At 38.5% G+C, this 22,860-nt stretch overlaps 1 protein-coding gene across 1 annotated transcript in view; it reads right to left on the bottom strand.

Moving 5' to 3' along the window:
- The window catches only part of tenm1 (teneurin transmembrane protein 1), a 214,503-nt gene extending 197,600 nt beyond the window's left edge, over positions 1–16,903 (bottom strand). Inside the window, exon 1 of the mRNA XM_065250598.2 lies at positions 16,602–16,903. The gene's annotated coding sequence lies outside the window, so the exon portion shown is untranslated. The remainder of the gene's footprint in view (positions 1–16,601) is intronic.
- Positions 16,904–22,860: the final 5,957 nt, after the last annotated feature.

Below are 22,860 nucleotides of genomic sequence, written 5' to 3'. Positions count from 1 at the left end.
CGCCTCCCTTATCGTGCTGGACCTGCATACTAAAACTAGCGAATGGCAACCAGAACACCTCCTCTGACCTCGGTATCTCTCTGAGCTGGTGGACAGGAATAAATAAACTCAACTGCAGCTGAGTCCGTTTATCTGAGCGCGACAGCGTTCTGGCAAACTAATGGAATGTTTAGAATCCAGAGCCCGTGGGGACGTTCCGATTCAAATTCCGAATGCGTTTATTAATTCCGCTCATAAATGAAGTTCCCCTCCTCGCGGCGTATCGCAAATGAGATCCCTTTCCATAATTTGTCTTTGTTGAGTTTCACAGTTCTGCATTGATCTAAAAGGCCCTGCGATGAAAGTCAGTGACAGAGGCGTGATGATGAGAGACCTAATATTTCTAATTCATAAATCACTGTAAGAAACGTTCCTGTTTGACACCTTGGACATTTTCAAACGTTTGAATACAAGCTGCATTTACCAGCGCCTTTAGCAAATGTCACCTTTTTTACACGCGCATTTCTACTCCGATGATGGACTGGAAACCATCTACAACCTCTACAAATCACAGGCTTAGACATTTTGCTCTAGAAGTACGGCAATAAATGCTTTCATAAATTCAGCTGTTCATATGTTACAGAGGCGCCAGAGGCTTTTGAACAAGGACGGTTCAAGTTTAAGAGTTTTTAACCTCCTAAACATTTATAAGCCACGGACACCCTTGGAAAATTCCGGTACATTAGAGAAACTATAAACAGAAGGAAACTTCAGCTCCTCAGAACAGTGAATGTAACGTATAGCTTCCTACAATAATAAGCCAATTCAATTAACATTGAATTTAGATCTATCTGCCAGTTCTCCGCCTTGATCTTATGAGGTTCAGTTAAACTACATCAATAACTGCCGTTGCTATATGATGCAATCTGCTTGTGCTTAGATGTCATTTTTTTTATGAAATCTAATTTTCATCCCAATGGAAAAATCTCACTGTAAAACATGTGAAGCAATACATTTAAAACAAAACACAATAGTTTAATTTGAATAACAAGCATTAAAGGATTAGTCAATTTTCTTTAAAAAAATCCAGATAATTTACACACCACCACGTCATCCAAAATGTTGATGTCTTTGGAGAAGAAATTATGTTTTTTGAGGAAAACATTCCAGGATTTTTCTCATTTTAACGGACTTCAATGGACCCCAACACATAACAGTTTTAATGCAGTTTAAAATGGCAGTTTCAAAGCACTCTAAATGATCACGAATGAGGCATAAGGGTCTTATCTAGCGAAACGATTGTCATTTTTGACAAGAATAATAAAAATATGCATGACGGATGATGTATGCGAAACTACACCCCCTTACATACTGTAAGTGTGGAGAAAGAGGACCGTTCTGACGTTGTTGTATGTGGAATGATACTAATTATTACAAGGCTCTCTGGAATGCTTGATTCTGATTGGTCAGTTGAGACATTTGCAGGTTCGTTCTTTTCAAATAATAACCACTCCAAAGTAATAACGCATAGCCGGTACTACTTGTACAGTATGTTTAAAATCCCTCCGCGCCAATTAAGATTACCGTGGCGCCATCTTGTAACAAACACTGGACAAACACAATTAACAATGGTGGTACTATATCGTTTCGCGGAAAGATAAGAATGTTTATTTAAAACAAATATGCCAATAAAATGTTTCAAATTCATATTCATGTCCAGTTTTTTCCTTATGTGGCAAGTAGCCGTGTAATAAGCGGGATAATGTACAGGCAGCCTGTAGTTATCGCAAAATACATTATCCCTTACTTAATGTCTTTGTGTCATATATGTAACACCTGACCTTTCCACAGCATAACGCAATTATGTGAGGTTGCGCTGGCGCGTCTCAAGACCGGAGATAGATGAGAAGTTGTGGTTTAAAAGTGCATATTTTTTGACCATCGTTTGGCTAGATAAGACCCTAATGCCTCGTTTGGGATCTTTTAGAGTCCTTTGAAACTCCGTTGAAACTGCAATTTTAAACTGCATTAAAACTGTTACGTGTTGGTGTCCATTAAAGTCAATTAAATGAGAAAAATCCTGGAATGTTTTCCTCAAAAAACATAATTTCTTTTCGACTGAACAAAGAAAGACGTGGTGGGGAGTAAATTATCTGGATTTTTTTTAATAAAATTGACTAATCCTTTAACTCTCCTTCTGTTAGCTGTCTCTCCCTCTTCAAAGAAAATGAATGCATCTGCAAAGCTGTTATTTCATCATATTATCACATCCGTAAACAGCACACGCTCGGGTCAGAGGGAATTCTGTGAAGCCGAGGTTCCTACGCACCAATCGGTGAGCTCTTGTAGCGGCACATGCACACACTTCATTAGCACCTTGGACAGAACCAAAACACACAGCCTGTGGTGAAGACAGGAGATGCGGCACAGCTGGAGCCGATTCAACAAGGCAAGCCTACACAACACGCCAGATATTTCTGCCAGAGGCAGAAACGAAGGAGGTTTAGGCGAAGCGTCCAAATAAAAGGTCTCTCCGAGGCACTCCAAATTCGCACACCTACTCCTCGACCGGCAACTCCAGATGAGTGCACAAAGGAGCTCATGCAGAGCACCGTCAGCGCACTCCAGCATTGACCCAACGTCTACTTTAAAACCTCTTCAGTCTGATCGGCCTCTTAATGCTAAATAAACACCTCTCTGCAGTGTTTCACCGTGACCCTCGCATGCTTCTTTATATTCCGGGCACACATCCGTAATAATCTCTATAACAACAAAAACACTTAGCGTCAGGCATGCAAACGGCTTCGACAACAATCCACAGGGTAATAGAATTTTACAACATGATGTTTCAATGCTTCAAACGTGCCTCCAACATAAAGACAAAAAGAGCTCTGAATCATTTAATATGCAATGGAATGTAAAAATATTCATCTATTAAATAATATAAAATATTACATCATAAGCAGCTTTATAAGATCGCTGACAATATCAAGTGAACAACGCTTCAGTGAGATTTTCCCCTTTTTCTCTTCTTGTCGTTTTTAAAACACTTTTCACCAGTGACCTCTCTGATTCAGTGTGATGACTTGTTGAATTATTCAGCTGTTTGCGTTTTCTCCGCTTGATCGCTGTGACATCGCAACTGATGTCATTGTCATAGAAACCAAGTGCATTATTTTGGTGATGTCATGTGAACTCGCAGTGACCCAGTACGGAGCGCTGATTTAAAACACGGGTTTTGCATAAGTAATGAACACTTCTTTTAAATTTGCAATGAAGAAACAAAACGCCATCTGAATTCAGTTCATAAGTGGATCGGGAGAGCCGAGGTGAACTTTGGGAGATGAACCAAACGAAAAGAGAAAAAACGGCAACAAATGTTTTTCTTATGGTCCAGAAAGCTTTAATTCTGATAGGGCAACATTAACAGATTCCTTGAGGGAAGATAACAGGTCTGGAATTTGATCAGCTCTATGGGATTTTGGATCTCGCACATAAATCAGTCATAGATAAATGGCTTCGAGAGGCTTGCTAAGCAGTTACAGGTGATTAGGTGAGGGTTTTACATTCTTAAGGTTTCTTTTATACACACACACACATACCGTACATGCACACAATTACGCCTAATCATTCCACAACAGGTGGCCGGTTGGGGTTCGGCCTTGAGGTGAGTCATTCAAGTGCCCTTATTACAGGTTAACAAAGCACCTGCAGTGTCACAGATGAGGGCCTGACAGGCTCCATTTTAAGGCTGTCTCACTGATAGCAAACTCTTAACCAAGTGCCTAATCATCTCAGCGCACTAAAACCCAATCATACTTAAATTACAGCTTGGCTCGAGAACTTCAGATTGGAGGACTGTGGTGTGACAAAAATCTGTCCATGTGCTTGATTAATCACTCAATAGGCGTCATTAATGTTGGCAGAGAGCTTTTTTACAGAAATGATTGTTAAATGCTCGGCATTAAAGAATTCCAAGTGTTAGCATCGTGAAAGATCACAGCATCCAAAACTGAGTACTGAATTAGATGAACTATCTACTTTAAACAGTATGTTCTTATGATGTATACAGTATTTTTGAATGCAGTATGCATACATTTCAGGGACAAAAATAAAAAGTATAATTTTTCCTTAACAGTTATGCAAAGGATTATTGACAACGGGTCATGGAATTATTTGAAAATACTGTTACCAAAATATAAGACATTGTTCAGGTGTTTTATGTTAAGACATCTGTAAGGTTTTTGTCCTTTAAATGCTATTATGAGTACTAATTTCTTATGTATCTGATCTAAAGCCTCCGTTGCTAATTCCAAACATAATTTTACAGCTTGAGAGAAAGAGAGAGAGAGAGAGAGATCATGCACTTGTGTTTGCAGTAATGAGAACAATGTGAGCATGGCCTATCATTTATTTTCTTCAGTAATTTTGTTTTAGTCTTATATTATTAGGAATAAAGTAAAAACAAAACTGAACAAGCAGGCAATCTGTGTTTAGTTACTGTATTAATTTTCTTTTCTTTTTAATTACTCATTTTCAATTAATTTATTTTGCTAACACAATTTTTTTGTTTAAAAAGTAAATTAATCTGTTATTTCAGTTAAACTTGGTGAAGTGAAATGGAACAGTAACAGTACATTCACACTGTGCATAAGCGTTAACGCTTCTCATTAAAGGGCTTATTATAGTGTAGGTCCTATGCGTAGCCACGACGGCTTAAGTTACGCATCGGTTTTTATATATACTTTTGCGCCATTGATGTGCAAACACAAAAGCAGACCGCTGGCAGTATCCACACGTGTAACCCAGACTGTAAAAGGATTGGACGTAGTGTCCGAGACGTCACCCATTGGTTTTTTAAGATCATTTTTGAAGCTTAAAGTAGGCATTGCCTGCTGTGGCAATCTTGTCATTGCAAATCACTCGCAAATGGGTAAAGAGCTGGTACATGGGTAAAGCTGAGGTGGCTGGTTGCTCAAACCACGCCTGCCTAGCTCGATTCTAGTGACAGCGGTGGCAGTTCACCCCTCACTTAAGTGGCCACGCCCTTTATTATGCAGAATTTCAAGGCTTAATATAATTTAAACGGATGAGTTACAAAAAATACTCCCCCCTCAAAGTTGTCATTAAAGCCAGCTATATAGACCAAAAACACTTTTTGTATCAGGCTGTAAAAATATTACTTTCTACTGTAAATTTGGGCATTTTAAGATGGAGGTCTATGGGAATTGACTTTTGGAGCCAGCCTCAAGCGGCCAGTCGATGAATTGCACGTTGAGTCACTTCTATATTGGCTTCATCGGAGAGATCGGAATGTTGCCCCTCGGTGTTACCACAATAGCAGCATGACCATCAATGAAGAAGCAGCTTGGCCAGTTTAACCACAAATGAAGAAGAAACAGCAACTTGTTGTGTATGTTTTGAGAAGACTGGCACTGATGGAAGTAAAAAAACAAGGACTTATGTTGCAATTTGAGTTAAAGGGGACAGAGAATGAAAAACCATTTATACCTTGTTTTTGTTGAATAATGGTAGTCTACCCGCATCTACAAAAAGTGCTAGACATGCTAAACATCTCAGTCTCATAGAAATTCCTCTTTTAGAAATGTCAGCCAGAAAACGGCCCAATCTGAAAAACTGATGCTTATGACATCACAGGCATCTCACTGCCCCTCCACTGTAAAATAATTGGCAAAATTTTTTGAGTGGCAGCAAAGTCAACCAATCAGTAATGAGATTGCAAGTTAAGCCAGTAGGGGGAGCCAAATAGGTGCAAAACCACTTGTTTAAAATCCCCCACCCTAAAAGAGCTATCTGAGAGAGGTTTTTAGGAAGCTTCTAAGGCATTACAGACCCAAACAAAATTTGTCACATTACAGAACAAGGATAAATACCCCATTCAATCATTCTATGTCACCATTAAATCACTTCTTAACTTGGCCCATCTTTGTTCTCACCGTCGCAAACGGAAATACCAATGACGCAGTGTTATTACCTGACAGTAGGGGTTCTAGTGGACCAATCACAGTGCTTGTGGACCACGTGGAACTGACGAGCTGTTAAAAAATTGTCGAGGTGCGCGTAAGGCTACGCAGAGCTACACTCAGGCTACAGATAACCTATGGCGTAGACCTTACACATGACTATAACTTTGAATGGTTGACGTAATGTGTTGACGAACTAAATTGTGGATCCTTCAGTGTCGTGTTACTGCCATTGCTCAAGGCAGAAGTTGTACATTTCACAACTTTTCAAACGCCAATGTGTGCGTCTGCCAATCAGATTTGCCTCATGCAAATAACCTAGTGCAGAGCCAGCCAATTACGCTTATGCAAGACCGGAAAAGAGAGTAGAATGTGTTGCGGCCATTGTGATTGGCTGTTGGCCACGCTTCAGACACGCCTTCCGTCAAGCACTACTGCTACCGCCCCGTGTGGATGTACCATAATGCGGTCAACAAACTTGTAACTTCTTCAAAAGTGTACGTTTAAAAAACATAATGAACACACCCTTAGAACATTTGTCAACCAATCAGAATGAAGCATTCAACGGCCCTTTGGCATAAAGTGCCACAGGAATTTCATATTTGTGTTGGCAAAACCCGGAGGCGGGATATCATTTTAGCACTTTTGGTTTCATCGCCCCGAAATCAATGAGATACTTTCACAATTTATTCTATAAAACACACCAGTAATCCACGCACTCGTGACTTTTTAAAGCTTTTATGTGTCTTTAAAAGGGCCGTTGCTAAGAAGTTGCTACATGGGACTCCAGACTTAGGCTGTTTCTCAATATGTGTTCTTCAGCGATCTTGCGTCCTTGTGTCCTCGCTCTACGTCCTCATTAACTGGCGAAGTTCAATTCCAATTCTCAAGAACGCAAGTACAGAGGACGCATAAAAATACCCGGATGGGTTCTTGATATCGAGGATGCATCGAGTGCAGACTTGCGCGCTGAAATCTGGGGAGGTCAGGTGACCAACAGGAAGATCGCACACATCTCAATTCTCACAAGTGCGTTCTGTTTTCTAGCAACGTTCTGAGTTCGTTCTTCCAAGGTCGCCTGGCAAGACCAATCTTAACGAGAACGCATTTCCGTTCTTTGCGTTCTTGGAATTGAGAAACAGCCTTAGTTGGGGACTTTAAAGTCATCACGCATGAACATCTCAAAAACAACGCAACATGGGAACTATTCCCAACAAAGATTAATGTACAGAGTATTCCCTTATCGGGAATTTTTTTAAAAATGTTTTAATTGGATTAAAAGAGCTTTTGGAAGCTTGGTAGTAATGATGTGGTGTAGTTCAATAGTAGCCTAGGGTTAGCTGTTTATTTCTAGTAAACGCATAGACTTCAAAATTCCTTAAGTCATGTTTATCTGTAAAGATGATCTCATTGAACAAAATGTGTAAGTGTCATAAACTTTTGTTAAAAACAGAGTTTATTATTTGCGGCTTTGTGGTGAGGGAACTAGTCTCCCGCTACCTTATAAAACAGTAAAATTGTTTTCCTTTACTTTTATTGATTTTTTGATTTGGTATAATAGTGTCTATTCTATAGTCTCAATGCTATTTCAGTGGAAGCAGCTTCTCATGTACAGTTTTTTGCATATTAAGGTTTTGGACATACAGTACTATTTATTACACATACCTGTACGGATTTTTGCATACTATATAGTATAGAAGTAGGCCATTTCAGATGCACGAAATGTGATTATTTGCAATATAACTTTAGATACGCATACTTGCGTCATTGCCTTTTCTTTCTATCAATTGTCCTCTCAAAAAATTGGTAAAAAAAACCACCAACAATCTGTACTGTCAGGCAAGGTTGCAGATTCCCACCGCAGCAGGAGGGGATCAACGCTCTGGAAAGTTATGGTGCCAGAGTTGCATTCAATTTTGTGCCCTTGAGCAAGACACATGACCCCAGGTTGCTCCTGAAATTAGCGTACTGTACGTTACTTTGGATAAAAGCGTCTGCTAAATGACAGGTTACCCACACTGGCACCCTGCTGTATGATGTTTCATATCTTGCAAATGAGTTTGCTGCTGATTAAAATAAGAATATATTCCAAAAAGTCTCATCAGTATGTTAATTACTGTAAACCTGCAAAGTATGATGTGTCATTAAATCAAACGGCAAAGCCGTATCTGCTGGGTGCTGTTATGGTTGCTCGAGCTGGACAATGCATCTTTCTCCTCTATTGTGTTGAAAGGCAGCCTAACCTTTTAAAAATGGATAGAAATGTGCAGCCTGACCTACAGAGTGAGGGAACTCTTTTTCAAAATTTGCCAACTTATAATGCACTTTCGGTTCCTTTTAAAATCTGTAATTTACCAGAGGCGGATAGAGAAATATGTTGCCGACTCCAAAAGGGAAATGTAGTGCCAGCTATCAAAAACAAAGAGCATACAAACCATAAGGTTAAAGCACAGCGAATGTTAAACCAATATAAGAACATTTTTACAGTCTGCTGTGACATATGCTAAATATCATTCACACCTAATATGGGTGTGCTGGAGGATCACACTGCAGAGACAGAGAATATTTGCTTTCTATCACGTATAATAAAATGTGTTGTGGTTTTTCATGCATATCAAATATCCAGGAGCAAAAATCTAAAAATGAATATAATCATTCAACCGACTGCAGTTGTTTGGTCAATCTGGTGGTCATTGTCGCCGAAACATGTTTCACATGTTCAATCTCGTTCGCATTATTCACATATTGGAGGATGGCAATAAGAGTGATGAGAGTCTGTCCTTCTCAAACACACATATCTGAGACTTAATGAGTGTGCCTCAGAAACCCATTTATCACACATTTCTGGAGCTTATTTTTAGAGAAAGACAGTTCCTATAATGAATTAGTTTCGGGGAACAAGAAATATAATGTTCTTTTTCAAAAAAGCAGACGTTTATGGACAAAACCAAATCCGAATATGATACACAGGCCTGTTATGTATTATTGGACCTTCAAAATTTAAAGTTGAAGTTCTGAGGATTCCTCATCTATTATGATAGCACAATTTTTTCTTAAAGAAAACACCACCCATTTTCAATATTTTACTATGTTCTTACCTCAATCTAGACGAATGAATCCTTCCTATCTTTACTCAATACATGCACTTAATCTTTGTATGATGCGTCATGAATATGTTAGCATTTAGCCTAGCCCCATTCATTCCTTAGGATCCAAACAGAGATCAATTTAGCTAGTTGCCAGTAATGTTTTTACAGTGTATTTAAAGACTGTTACATGAGTAGTTACACAAGTAAGTATGGCGGTACAAAATAAAATATGCCGATTTTTTTAAGCATATAAAAAATAGAACTATAATACTATTATACTAGGTACATTTTGGTATGTATTAATTTTTCTGAGTTGAGGTAAAAACATAGTAAAATATTGGAAAGCGGTGGTGTTGCATAAGGCAAGAGTGACACTTATGGCGCTTTTCCATTGCATAGTACCCCACGGTTTAGTTTAGTTTGGGTCGGGTCGGGTCAGCTCACCTCACTTCGGCTTGGTTAGCTTTTCCATCGAGTTTAGTATCACTTCGCAGTGGGATTATAGGCGTGTCGTTATATTTGCGCTATACTGCTGTGACATCCTACAAGTGAGAGCGCCCTTGTACATTCCCATACATTTATTTATTTCTCTGTCTGCCACAAAATTAAAATTGGGCACCACAAATAGATGTTTGCACATCGCGTTTATCACTAACGCTACCTCTATCTCACATGACAGTTTCGGTTTAAACACCCGTGGCGTCAGTAGTTGACACACTCCGCTGAGCCTCATTGAAGTTGCATTTAAGCATATAATGGTGACGTGCTCGCGCGAATGTTCCGCCACAAACTGCAAGTTTGGAAAAAACCCTTATGGTGTCCCTGATTCTCAACCTGTGGATATTTTTCATCGCTAAAAGGGAGTTTGGGAACTTGATGACAACATGTTTGCTCGAGACAGCGCAAGCTAGCACTAAAGGTAAAGCTAATCTACATTATAGCGATGACGCTTAGTGACGATTTTCTCAGACCAATCAGTGATCTACAGTGTTTTCGCGTCACGTTTGGTATCAGCTCGGGTCGCTTGGAACCCCAACCGAGGTGGTACGAAAAAAAGTATCGGGTACTACGTACTGCACCCAATGGAAAAGCTCCCAAAAGTAAGCTGACCCGACCCAAACTAAACCAAACCGTGGGGTACTATGCAATGGAAAAGCACCAATATTTTAATTCATATGAAACCTAGTACTCACAACACACTCTACAGTTAATGCAGTTTCCAAAATGAGTTACATTTTATTTAATAATACAATTTTTATATATGACATGGCTAATTTATAATTTGATTTATTTTAACCATGTTCATTGATGCAGTAACACATCAGGCACACTATATACATGCAGTCTAGTATAACCGCTCCTAAGGTGAACCAAGCTGGATAAAAATGTTGCTCCCTTAACCCCTTTTCACTGCATTTAGTTCAGCCTTTATTTCGTGTATTACTGAGGTGGGGAAAAGTGACTGATGGCTAAATTCCCTGTCCACATCCTGTGAAGTGATATATCGATGTGCACTTCCTCCTTGTCTTTAATGTTCTTAGGAGTGAGCACATACAGTACATTTCCTATGAACTGGAGTTTCACTAAGAACACCATGTGAAGAAGGTCTGCAAAATTGATTTAACAAGAGCAAATAAATGAAATTATAGTTGACACGATTAACTAAGTGCTTAATTTAAGCATGAACTAAATATTTTGTTAAAAGCACGTATATTTTGTTAAAAGCTAGATATTGCATAGGAGTAATAATAAGAATTTTTGCATGATTTTTGTCATAATGGTGCAGCTCTACTACTCACTTCACAGGGCCTTATTAGGCGACAGTCTGTGCATTGTAACGCAGAATGGAACAAGAACAGAATAAGAAAAAATTCAGTGTTCTGGAGTCCTATTATGATATCACAGTCTTCTCCCATATAAAACCTCAGGGCTGTATTATGCATGTATCAGTCTCTACTCAAGTCGAACTGCATTTCTAAGAACTGTACCAAAGAATAAAGAGAATAAAGAAAAAAGAAAGGCATTAGAACTGAAAAATAAGATACAGAGAGGTGTAGGATGACTTAGCTCACTCTTACTACCTGTAAATAGTGTTGCAGGGTCGGTGGGGTGGGGTGTCAAGACTGTGAAAATTACTACCTTTCTTAGAAAGACTACAATCTATCTGAATGGCATAAAAGCCAGGGGGCTTCCAAAGTAAAGGGGGTAAGAGAGAGAAGGAAAGAGGGAGTGAAGGAGAATAACAGTGACTCACAGTGGGGGTCTGATAAGAGGATAAGAGAAGAAGAATGGGGGAGAGAAATATAATTAACCAAGAGCTTTGAAACGCAGCATGCATCAATAATAAAAGAAAGTGCTACTGTACCTACTGTTCTGCATTTTATACTAACATCAACGGTCGGTAAGTATTGTTTTTTGGAACACTGGTACAGAGTTACTTATTATTTTTAATAAATTGATAAAAAAACTTATATCTGGATACATACTAATTTATTATTCCAACAGTTACAGGAAACGTATAATACAGTAAGCATCATGTTGAAGTAATTCCCTGTTAAAAACAGACATTAGCTTAATTATAAAAGAAACATAATAACCTCAACTCTGCACTGTTAAGCTGAACATATTGCATTTTCCAACCTTAATAAAGCCCAAATAACCTTGAAGTATTTAGAAGTAGCAAACAACACTGTGTCATAACATGGCAATCGGTCCCCTGGTTGTTGCTCATCGCCGAATAAAAACACAGTGGTATTAGCAAAAGACACTTTGCTAGTATAATTACGGCTGTGTGACTGGCAGATCTGGGTTGGGCAAGCACTGCTTAATCCCCTGTTTCCAGTGCAGTATTAATCCAGACATGAGGGAGTAGCGCTAACATGCTAATGTCAAAGCTGAGGCCATTTGACAACGGTGGCTAATCTGTAATGAGGTCCAATCTATTTCCCCTTGTGACACCTCTTCGCTTGATAAACCCTTATGTGGGTCAGAGGGCAGGGTTACTGCATTCATTGCCATAATTATATAGTCACAGCAATCAAAACAAACTGTTAGCTACATGTTAAATAAACAAAACTTGCCAAGCATATCCACACCACACTGTAAGCGTTAATGTTTTGTTAAACACATTTAATCATTGTTTAGATAACAGTGATTTTTTTAAATTATAACTGATTGCTATTGCAACAAGTGTTTTTTTTTCCTAAACGAAATAAATAAATAAAAAAGAATGTTTGTTAATAAATGTTAAACGTCGAACAATAGTACCCTTGGGCTGCGCTAGCTGGAGCTTTTGATGTATTAGGCTCTCAAGCTGTTGGGGCCTGTCAAAAAGCTAAGAACCCGCTGCATTCGCTCTCTCCCTCTCTGAATGTGTTGTTAATGAAAGCTGAATGCAGTACTATGGCGTTTGCTGTGAGCAGGAGAGCTGGTTGAAGCCCCTCTGGGTCTTTACCTCTATTGTTAGGAAAGGCTGAGGTATAGCAGGGGGTTAATGCCAGCGTGGGCAGCTACCGTCCCTGCTAAACCTCGACATTTTAGAGAAAGACAAAAGCGGTAATGTGGCACTACATTCAGTTCTAAATGAGAGTACTGAACACACATGACGATAATCTAATGTTCTGTACCGATGTTCACAAAAGATTAAAGGAAATTGCGTGGCTTATTAGATTAACACTGAGATCGGCTATAATAAAATGTCAAATGAAAACAGTGTAGATGTCATGAATTTGATCAACTTTGTCGCAGATCACCATTGATGTTCGCATGACATTAAATGGTTGCAACCCTTTCAACGTGACCCTTAGAAAAATATATGACCTATACTAGTATGATCATAGTAAAGTTAAACCGCAGTTAATTTTCAGGGAGATGTTTATGTTGCATTTTGCCTTTAAGTTGTGTCAATTTACCAGTCAGTGGATTCACTTACGTCATCATGCCAGTAATAGCGGCCTCCATAGGTAAAAATAAGTATTACATGTGTTCTTTTCAAGTAATACAAATATTTGATGTGTTTCTCATGACACGTTTTGGTATAGGAAGACAACCATAACGATCTGTTTGATGTTCATATTAATCAAAATTCCTACACTTATTAATTTTATTTCACAGTGACTTACATATTGTATGTGGAAGCATTCAAGCATTTTGCTTAAAAGCCATCAACAAGCAACAATATCACCCTGTAACACAAGACTAGTTGCCCACTGCTAAGTAGCTAAGTAGGGTTGAGCCTGGCCAGTACTTGGACAGGAGACCTAAACTAGTTTGCAGCTGATACAGGTGTTAGTGAGACCAGGGGGTGCTAGGCATGACGGTTACCGGTTTCAAGATATACAAAGGTTTCAAAACCACAAAAATTTTCTGTGATACCATTTTCAATGTATGAACTGTGTTTACACAAAATGAATTAAATCGTGTAATTGAATTCATGCTTACATTTCACTTACATATTTTTGAAAGAATATTATCATTTAAAAGCTTTCTTTTTACCTGGCATAAACGTTGTATGTTGCTTAAAAATAAAATGTATTGTGTCCAGTTGAAATGTTGATGTTTTTATACAGAGACTAGTGATGCACCGATGTATCGGCCGATTTTTGATGAATTTGAAACCATCGGCATATCGGCAATAGCACGAGAAAGGCCGATACCGATTGTTTTTTAATTAACTGCATTAAGTTCATGAGTTCATGTTGTTAATAAAATAAATGCTGAATAGCAAAAACCACCTTTGAAGGTTGTCATGCTGTCTTATTATATTAGTTTTATTAATTTAAGCTTAATTTGTACCTCTCTTATTATGTTGGTCAGTTAAATGTTAATTAGATCCAATCCATGTTCAGAAAAAATTATTTGATGCAGAAATAAACTAGCTTATAGACCAGCTGTATAGTATTGTATACGAGTGTTTAATATCGGTTTCGGCATCGGCCAGAAGTTGTCTGTTTAAATCGGTATCGGCCCAAAAAAATCCTATGTTGTATACGAGTGCGGTATCAGCCCAAAAAATCCTATCGGTGCATCCCTAACAGAGACATTTGAAAATAACACATTTTAGTCTTACAATGGCAATACCGCAAAACCGTGGTATTTTTGTTACGGTTATCATGCGGCCAGAATCTCATACCGGCCCACGCCTAGTGCTCACCCTGTGGTCTGTGTGGGTCCTAACACCCCCTAGTATAGTGATGGGGACACTATACTGTCAAAAAGTATATATATAAAAAATACCGTCCTTCGGATGAGACGTTACACCGAGGTTCTGACTCTCTGTGGTTGTTAAAAATACCAGGATGTCTTTCGAAAAAGAGTAGGGGTGTGCCCTGGCATCCTTGGCAAACTTGCCCATTGGCCTACTAATCATCCCCTCATACACTGATTGGCTATATCACTCTGTCTCCTCTCCACTAATAAGCTGGTGTATGGTGGGCGTTCTGGCACAATATGGCTGGTGTCGCATCATCCAGGTGGATGCTGCACATTGGTGGTGATTGAAAATAATCCCCCTTTCATATGTAAAGTGCTTTGAGTACTGCAGTAAATCACTATATAAATGTAGCAAACAATTATTATCAATAAGCATACTACCCAAATGTACAAATATCTAAAATATAGACAGCTTTACAAATTAATTAAAATGTCAGGACAAATAATAAACATTTCATAAACACTCCAGCATAACAAGGAGATCACAACATGCTGATTCACTTACAGTAGACTAATATCATACACACACACTCACTCTCTATTGTCTAGCACAGTGGTCTCCAACACAGAGTTGCCCGCCAAAGCAAATTCTACTAATAGCCTCAATATTAATATTTGTTTATTACATATTTTTATATTTCCTTGGATTTTTTTGCATGTTGACATTTTAAACAATTATAAAACATGTCAAATAAAATAAAATCAACATGTAAAACAAAAAAGGTTTGAATAGATTATATCAAAAATTAGCCCTCCAGATGTTTTATCCATTGTAGCTCTTGCTCACAAAAAGGTTGGAGACCCCTGGTCTAGCATATAAATATTGCAGGTTCATAGTTGCTATTTAGTGATTTCTTACAGTGCTGTTAACCACTGGGATTAACTCTCAGGTTAGGTTTGATACTTGCTCAAGGGCACATAAATGATACAGCAGGACTGAATTTTCATTAAACCAACATTGGGATTGATCGTCTAACGTGTTACAAAAAAAAATCCTTAACCACTGTGGCAGCGCTAACAAAAATACTACCTATTGTACCAAAAGACCATTCTTCACCATCTAAAATGCATTATTAGTGCAAAGTTTTGAACTCTAAATATATTATCCAGTATTATAAATACAAATGGTGTAAATACTACAACAGTCCTCTCTCTCACTATTTCTGTCCAAATGTATAATAACTCAATAAAATTATTTGAATACACGCAGAAATATTAATTAATTCAAATGTCAGGGTAAATAATGTCACAAATAATAAAATATAATTGACATTGTATAGATCATAAAATAAAGCATTAAAGACCGTAAATTCAGTTAACCAAAGTTAGGATTAAACCTGTAACCTCTGGTCTAACAAAAACCACCCTAACAAAACTGACATTACAGTACCATAAAGCCATACCTAATCTGAAAATGTTTTATTAATACAACTCAGTAGAAGTAGTTACGTATCTCTTAACCTCACTAGCAGCTACGTGTCTCTAATAATTTATTTAGCATTTTAAATATTATAAATACCAGAACAACACTATCTCTCCATTTGTGCAAATGTCTAATTAAAAATAAATCATATAAAGCGATGCATTTGCAAGTGAAGCATGAACACTTAAACTCCTTCTCTCGAACAACTCTACATCTTTCCAGCGGTTTTCTATGAGGGAAACTTACTGAATAATGCACAGATGTGTCGCAGACCGAATCCACGGCGAGATATGAGATCCAAGCGGCCGGTCTGTCCTCGTCTGTAAAGCCGTGAAATTTAAATATTTACCAGTTCAATTACCAGGACGTCCAGGTGACCCGGTCGTGGTCATTTAATCTGCTCATACTGTCCGTGAAATCTGTACACAAACATTTAGCGCCGTCTGCTGTATTAGCAGGCATAACTCATTGCAATATCGCAATTCAAGAGTTAAAGAGCGTAAAGGTCGCGTTCAGTCCGTCAGGTTCACGAGCGGCGGGTAATTGCGGTCTTACGTCCAGTCGATACTGTCAAGTATGAGTTGCGTCCGGTAACGGCGGGAAAGCTCGTAGCAAAACCAAGAAAGTGTCACACTGGACGGATGGGGATTCATTTAAAGGGCTGGCGGTGTTTGTAGATGTCTGTGCTCGGAGCGCGGAAACGCTCTCAGTACTGCGCAGATACAAATGACCGAGCTCATTCCCGTCGCCCCATAACGGTTCTTCAATATTTCGTCGTTATTTTAAAGAATAAGCGATTGTTTTAATCGTTTATTTAAGAGCTGACAGGGGTGCCCTACCCGCAGCCATCCGTTAAAGACACAGAAATCACGTCTTGAGCAAACAACCACAAATACACGCAGAGTCGCCTCTTACCTTTTTCAATGCTGACCATGATTCAGTTGAAAATCCCGGGATAGATCATGTAATCTCTGGCAGATATTCAGGAAAAGGTCGTTTTGCGAATTCCGGCACTGAATCCTGGGGTTTATCCTTCAGAGAGCACAGCAGCTCGGTCGGAGACACGGTGGCTCCGGTTAGGCGGCGGGAGAGGCGGTGCTCGGTTACTGGGAAACGATGCTAAGTGAAACGGGATGCGGTGGCTCGCAATAGCTAAACGTACACACGCGCACTCGCACGCGGAGTGAGCGTCGTGTTCTAAACGGTTAAGATTCAGATTCAAGTCTTCACGGATTTTTCACCGTCTGACACGTTCGGCATCACCGGGACGTACCATTCGGCGCTCATATGAAAGGGGGTGTGGCGGCGTGAGGGGAGCGGGTGGCGCGTGTCTACCGGCGCAAGCGGCCGATGCAGAATCTCTCAGTCCGGCCGAAGCGCATGTCGAGGAAACATCCACAGAGTGTGATTTCCTAATAAAACTCCTGTTGTGTTGGATGAACTTAGCCAATAATTCTTTAGAAATATATTTTGCGGCCTAGACTGATACCCATCTATAATACATGTAGTTAAGAGAGATTTTTCATTTTGTGGTGTGTGAGTACAGCTGGCTGATGTGTGTGTGTTGAATCTGATGATGCACGTGCTTGTGTGTGCTTGGGCGCATCAATATAAGGCTTAATGGAAACAAATCTGTTGTGTTTGGCATCAATATGTATATCAATGCCTTGAGATTGGAAGCATATGTGTGATCAGCCAAGGTCAACGAAAACCATTTTCAGTGTGTGCTGGCTTCTCAAGGTTGTAAATGCATGAGTACACCAACCATTTGAAGTCAACAATATCCATTCCTCATTTTGGCACTCAGTGCTATACATTGATGTTGCAGACATACAACACACATCCATGTAATACACCAATAGACACACATTTCCTTATACATTACATGCCCAGGTGCACTGCATACCTGCTAAACCATCCCTAAAAGGCCATATCTCTGCTTTAGGTGTATTTGTGTGTGCACCGTGATGAGGAAAGTATGTGTTTTGAGCTTCAGATGCAGCATAAAATAGCTAAATAAGATAATATCTGGCATGTCTGTATAGCCTGAACTCTCTGTGCACTTATAAGGTGAGTGAGTCAGTCAAGGTACTCTATTTTACCATCTGCATGTAAGATTTTTTTTAAATGAGCACTTCTGGTACCTCTCAGAGCACTTCCTGCGATTTTCAGGTTGTTAGGTAGCGTGTGATGCCTTTTGCTCGCCTCTTATTTGTGACTGGGTAACTCTGACCACTTTTGTGGAATCTGCAAGGTAATTTCATGCAGAGGAGGACATTTTATGTACAAAAATGAAATAGTGCTTAAATCTGGGTTTAATGCATTTAGAAGTGCATCATCCAATGGATGTGTCTGCTTTAAAATGCCCTATGAAGTGATGGCGTGTTGGAGCTGTATGATTTTCCAGCAAAGCTTGTTGTGTTTTTGTGTGTATGTGTGTGTGTTTGTTTGGCTAAATGGCCGTGTGGGAATAAGTTAAAATTTGCATCTAAAAGAGTGAATCTGTGGCAGTCTGAACACTTAGATCCATTATTTATGACAGGCAAATAATAGATGATTAGAAGTCTGATTGAAGATTAGAAGGGTTTGTGTGTGTGTGTGCACAATTGTGTTTGCTTGTACTTTGACATGTGGTTGGCCTCTTAACTTATTGTATTGGTCTCCCAGCATGCACCTGTTCCTCTGTGTCAATTGGCCTATTGGGAATGCTTATCTGTGTGAGGTGTAGGAGCGTGTGTGTGTGTATGTATATAGTAAAAAGACGTTCATTTTTTGTTCAGTTTCTAAGTCTCATGTGGGATGTGCTGCATTAGCATCTCTACAGTGCTCAAAGCAAAAGAATTTGTGATTTTTGCAGTATTTACAGATATGTTCCCACGGATAAAAACTCCGATAAGAAGATTGAGACACTAAAAAAGGTGATACATTTGCATCTAGTGTACCTGTGGTATGTTTTGCACAAATGTTTTTCATGCGATAAAGCTTTCTAAAATTTAACTTTAATGTGCCACTTTTTAGGTATTTTTATAATAAAATTTGAAAAGTGTCACCACACAATATAGCTAAAAAGATACATGTTGCTGTAAGGTGTTTGCATCCCTGTGTTCATTATTACATACTACGTATACTGTGCACTGTATACCCAACGTATGCTTTAAACCCCAAGATGATATACCAGCAAAGCCCTAATGCCATTTTTACACCCTTTAAGCAAGAAAGGACAAAAAAGTTATTTGTATTGTTGTTCTAAAAGAAAAGTCTGTTAGTAATGTGGAGAGACAATGGTCAGTTTAATCATGTAATCTTGGCATGATATCAGTGGCAAATATCAAGGGTTGAGATCTAACTTGGGCTTACAAAACCCTAACTCTGGATCAGAGTTATGTTGCATCAGAGTGGTTATTACAAATGCTCCAATCTCAAATAAAACCGATGGTGCCTGTGTGGGAGTAAGTTTGATGCTGGCTTATGCAATGTATTGATCTTAAAGGCACAACATGTAAGATTTTTGAGATGAAATATCAAAAAACCACTTGAACAAGAAGATATTTCATGCAGTTTTTTACTTAAATTTCCCCAAAAGTTTCCATGGATTTGTAAAGCCAGAGAAATTCCCATTTTAAATTATGTCTCGTCGATTGTCACTTTCAGTGTTGGGGGTAACTCATTACAAGTAACGTGCATTACGTAATAATATTACTTTTCTGAAGTAATGAGTAAATGCAAATTAATTTTCAGTTTAATTAATTTGATGTAAAAAAAATCTATGTACTTCATTATGTACAGATATCTCGTCAATCAAGAGAAAACGCTTCCCCGCCAATGACGAGTTTTTCCGTCTTTCCACAATACCGCTATTATCCACTAGGTGGCGTCCTTCCGCAACTTTTTAAACCCGGAAGTATTGCCCTATGGCAAGCTGCTGCATGTCCGTGTTTGTTTTAAAGATCGCTCTGAATGGTATCTCTATGAAAAGTTCGTCACAAAAATGGAATTATCTCTGCTTTTTGCTCAAAATGTGGTGTTTTTGCAGAAACCTACCCATATTCAAAAGCTGATTACAAAAGAACTACTGAAGGTAGGATGAAACTTTTTTTTTGAAAGCAGAGGGTCTGTTCTTTCATTTGGTATATTGTATGTTTATATATTTGAAGAAGAAAATTTTCTGGAAGACATTAAACTTTTTTGAAAATCATGAAAAACGCTGGCGCTGGCTGGCAACTTTTTTAAAACGCTGGCGGTGAAAGAGTTAAACTGAGATTTACGCATTCTATGTGTGAGCGCCTGAGCAGAACAGTTTCAGTTAGAAACGGGGATGGCAGGCCAGAGCTTGAAATTTTTGCGATGGAAATATGCAATTTCTGAATGCAGAGCTTCTCAGTCATAAAAGCCACCTAGGCCTGAAAGAGATCAAGGCTCAGCCAAGTAAGAAAAAGTAATGCAAAAGTATCGCAAAAGTAACACAAAAGTAACTTAAAAGTAACGTAAGCATTACTTTCCATGAAAAGTAACTAAGTAACGCAATTAGTTACTTTTTTGGGGAGTAACTTAAAATTGTAATGCATTATTTTAAAAGTAACTTTCCCCAACACTGGTCACCTTTAATGACGTAATATAAACGCTATCTTCGGATTTCGCTTGTGTATTCCATTCTAAAAACAAACTGTGCTATATAGCACCAAAAGTGGTTCTTTGCTCGTAATCATAGAAGAACCATTTTTAGTGCCATAAAGCACCGGTGAAGCACCAGTGAAGCACCTGAGTAGAACCAAATAGGGGCCATATAGCACCACATATGGTTCTACATAGCACTATATGGTTCTACACAGGTGCTTCACTAGTGCTTCACCGGTGCTATATGGCACTAAAAACGGTTCTTTATGATTACAAGCAAATAACCACTTTTGGTGCTATATAGCACCGTTTTTTTTTTTAGAGTGTAGATCTCTGGATGGTGAGAAAGACATCTCCCATAATTCCAATTCATCTTCATTATGGTTTTGAAAATGCGATCTCTACACTCTTTAAGGGATAGTTCACACAAAAATGAAAATTCTGTCATCAACTCATTTTGTTACAAACCTGTATATATTTTTTTGTTCTGGTGAACACAAAGAAAGATAAAGTATTCATATTATTTTTTTAGATATTGTTAGGGCTGTCACAATGATTAAATAATTGTCTCATCGCGATTGTTTGACCTTTTTCGACTGTTCTTCGCGATTGTTCAGATCACCGCAATGATTGCACATCTCTCTAAAAAAACACAAGGGGGAGCTGTATAAAGGAGACCGTATCAGATGCTGCTCCTTAACTGACAGTGTAATGGAATACATTGCAAAGCCATTCAATACAGTGGAAAAATAATTCGATTCAATTTCCACTGAATTGAATTGAAGGTTGCTATACTTATGGATCTGTAAGGAATTGATTTTTTTGCAGCCACTACAGACTACATGTGGTCAGTACTAATATCACCAGAAGGACTGGCTACTATTAAGGCCTGTTCTGGTATGGTCAGTTTATTTTGATTGCATTTTTATTTTTAGTTATTTTTCCGACACTTTATTGTGTTTATTTCTGATGAAGAATTAAATAAAAAAATTATTAAATGTGTTATGTGTATTCATATTTACTGCCAGGTAAACCTTGCAAAATAGTTAATATAAATAATCACAACAATGTTGAAATAAATTATAAAAAATTATAATAAAACAGTCAACTAATCATCATAATCGCCACAATTTATTAGACAATTAACTGTCAACCAAATTTCATAATCGTGACAGCCCTAGATATAGTATTCATAGTATTAGTTTGTCTTTGTAACTAAACCGATCAGAAGTCCCATTGACTTCCATAGTAGGAAAAAAGTTGGTTTAATAACAACCCAATGGGTTGTGTTCATCCCCTTTAAACCTATTGTTGGGTTGAATATAACCCAGCATTTTTAGACCATAGCAGTGAAAACTAACATTTTTTGCCTTTAATACCTGAAAGAAAAACAGAAATAATAAAAAGGTAATAACACCCCTTATGTGGCTGTGTGTTTCAAGGTAGCAGTCACATTGTTAGTGATGTTATTGGGCAACTACCTTTGTATCAAATATGAAAAGGGTTGTCTGGCAGCCTTTAAAGTTCACACGTCAAGTACTCTGCATTCTAGAGTGTCGGGCACAGTGCTCACTTTCAAACAGTATTTGCTGTCTGTTTGCCAAAAAGTGCAGTACAAAACCTAAGCAAACTGCACTTTCAACATCGGTCTGTGTGTTCAGCCATTGACTCAAACAATGATGTGAGCTTAGACCAGGACTCTCCAAAAAGTGGCAGATACAGGGTGCATTTAGGAAACTGAGGAGTTCAGATGCAAAAGCCGCTAAATGCCACCTCAGTCAAAAATTAGATGATGATATTAAAGGGGGAGTGCATGATTTCTGAAAAATGCTTTGGAAAAGGGAGTCAACCAGACTACCAAAACACACTTGTAGCCATTTAAGAGTAAGGTGTGTCTCTACTAAACAACATCGTTGCCTGGCTTGCGTATGTGTGGGGCGGGTCTATCAAAAAACGTCCAGATTCTATTGGGGTAGGGGCGTGGTTGTTCAGGTGATTTCAAATATCAACATTGGCTTTCAGAGATCATGGACCCTGCCTTTAACCGAATGCTCTCGGTATGTATGTTCATTTCCAACATATCCTCCAACCCATACGATTGCTTTGGTCGTTTGTCCATTTCATCAAATACGACAATATGTGTTTACTAAGTTAGCGCATCTGCCGGCAGCAAGTGAAACTTAATATATTAGGGTATAAAATAATATTTTGGGGTATAATTTTGCTATAATGACATGAACTGGGAAAAGATTTTCAATTTAAACACCAGGATTAATTGTACTTTATAACACATTACACTATTCAGGCATTTAAAGCAAATAACGTACCCATTTATTTATTATATGATAAAAACACAGCATACAAAACAGTCACAACTTTTAAAAAATGTACTTAAAATATACCGACAATCCGCTGTAAATATCAGATCCAGACGTACACTGATTCAAAAACTGGCGCAAGAAGAAGTGATGCTAAGTCATCTATGATTGTGAAAAGGGCATTGGCTTTCGTGTGTCTCGTGACCGATTGCATCATTACGTTAGCTAAGAATGTGAAGCGT

Source organism: Paramisgurnus dabryanus, chromosome 5 (genome assembly GCF_030506205.2).
Source record: "Paramisgurnus dabryanus chromosome 5, PD_genome_1.1, whole genome shotgun sequence".
NCBI lineage: Eukaryota > Metazoa > Chordata > Actinopteri > Cypriniformes > Cobitidae > Paramisgurnus > Paramisgurnus dabryanus.
Note: the sequence above shows the minus strand (reverse complement) of the source record. Positions and strands in the feature narration are given on the sequence as shown.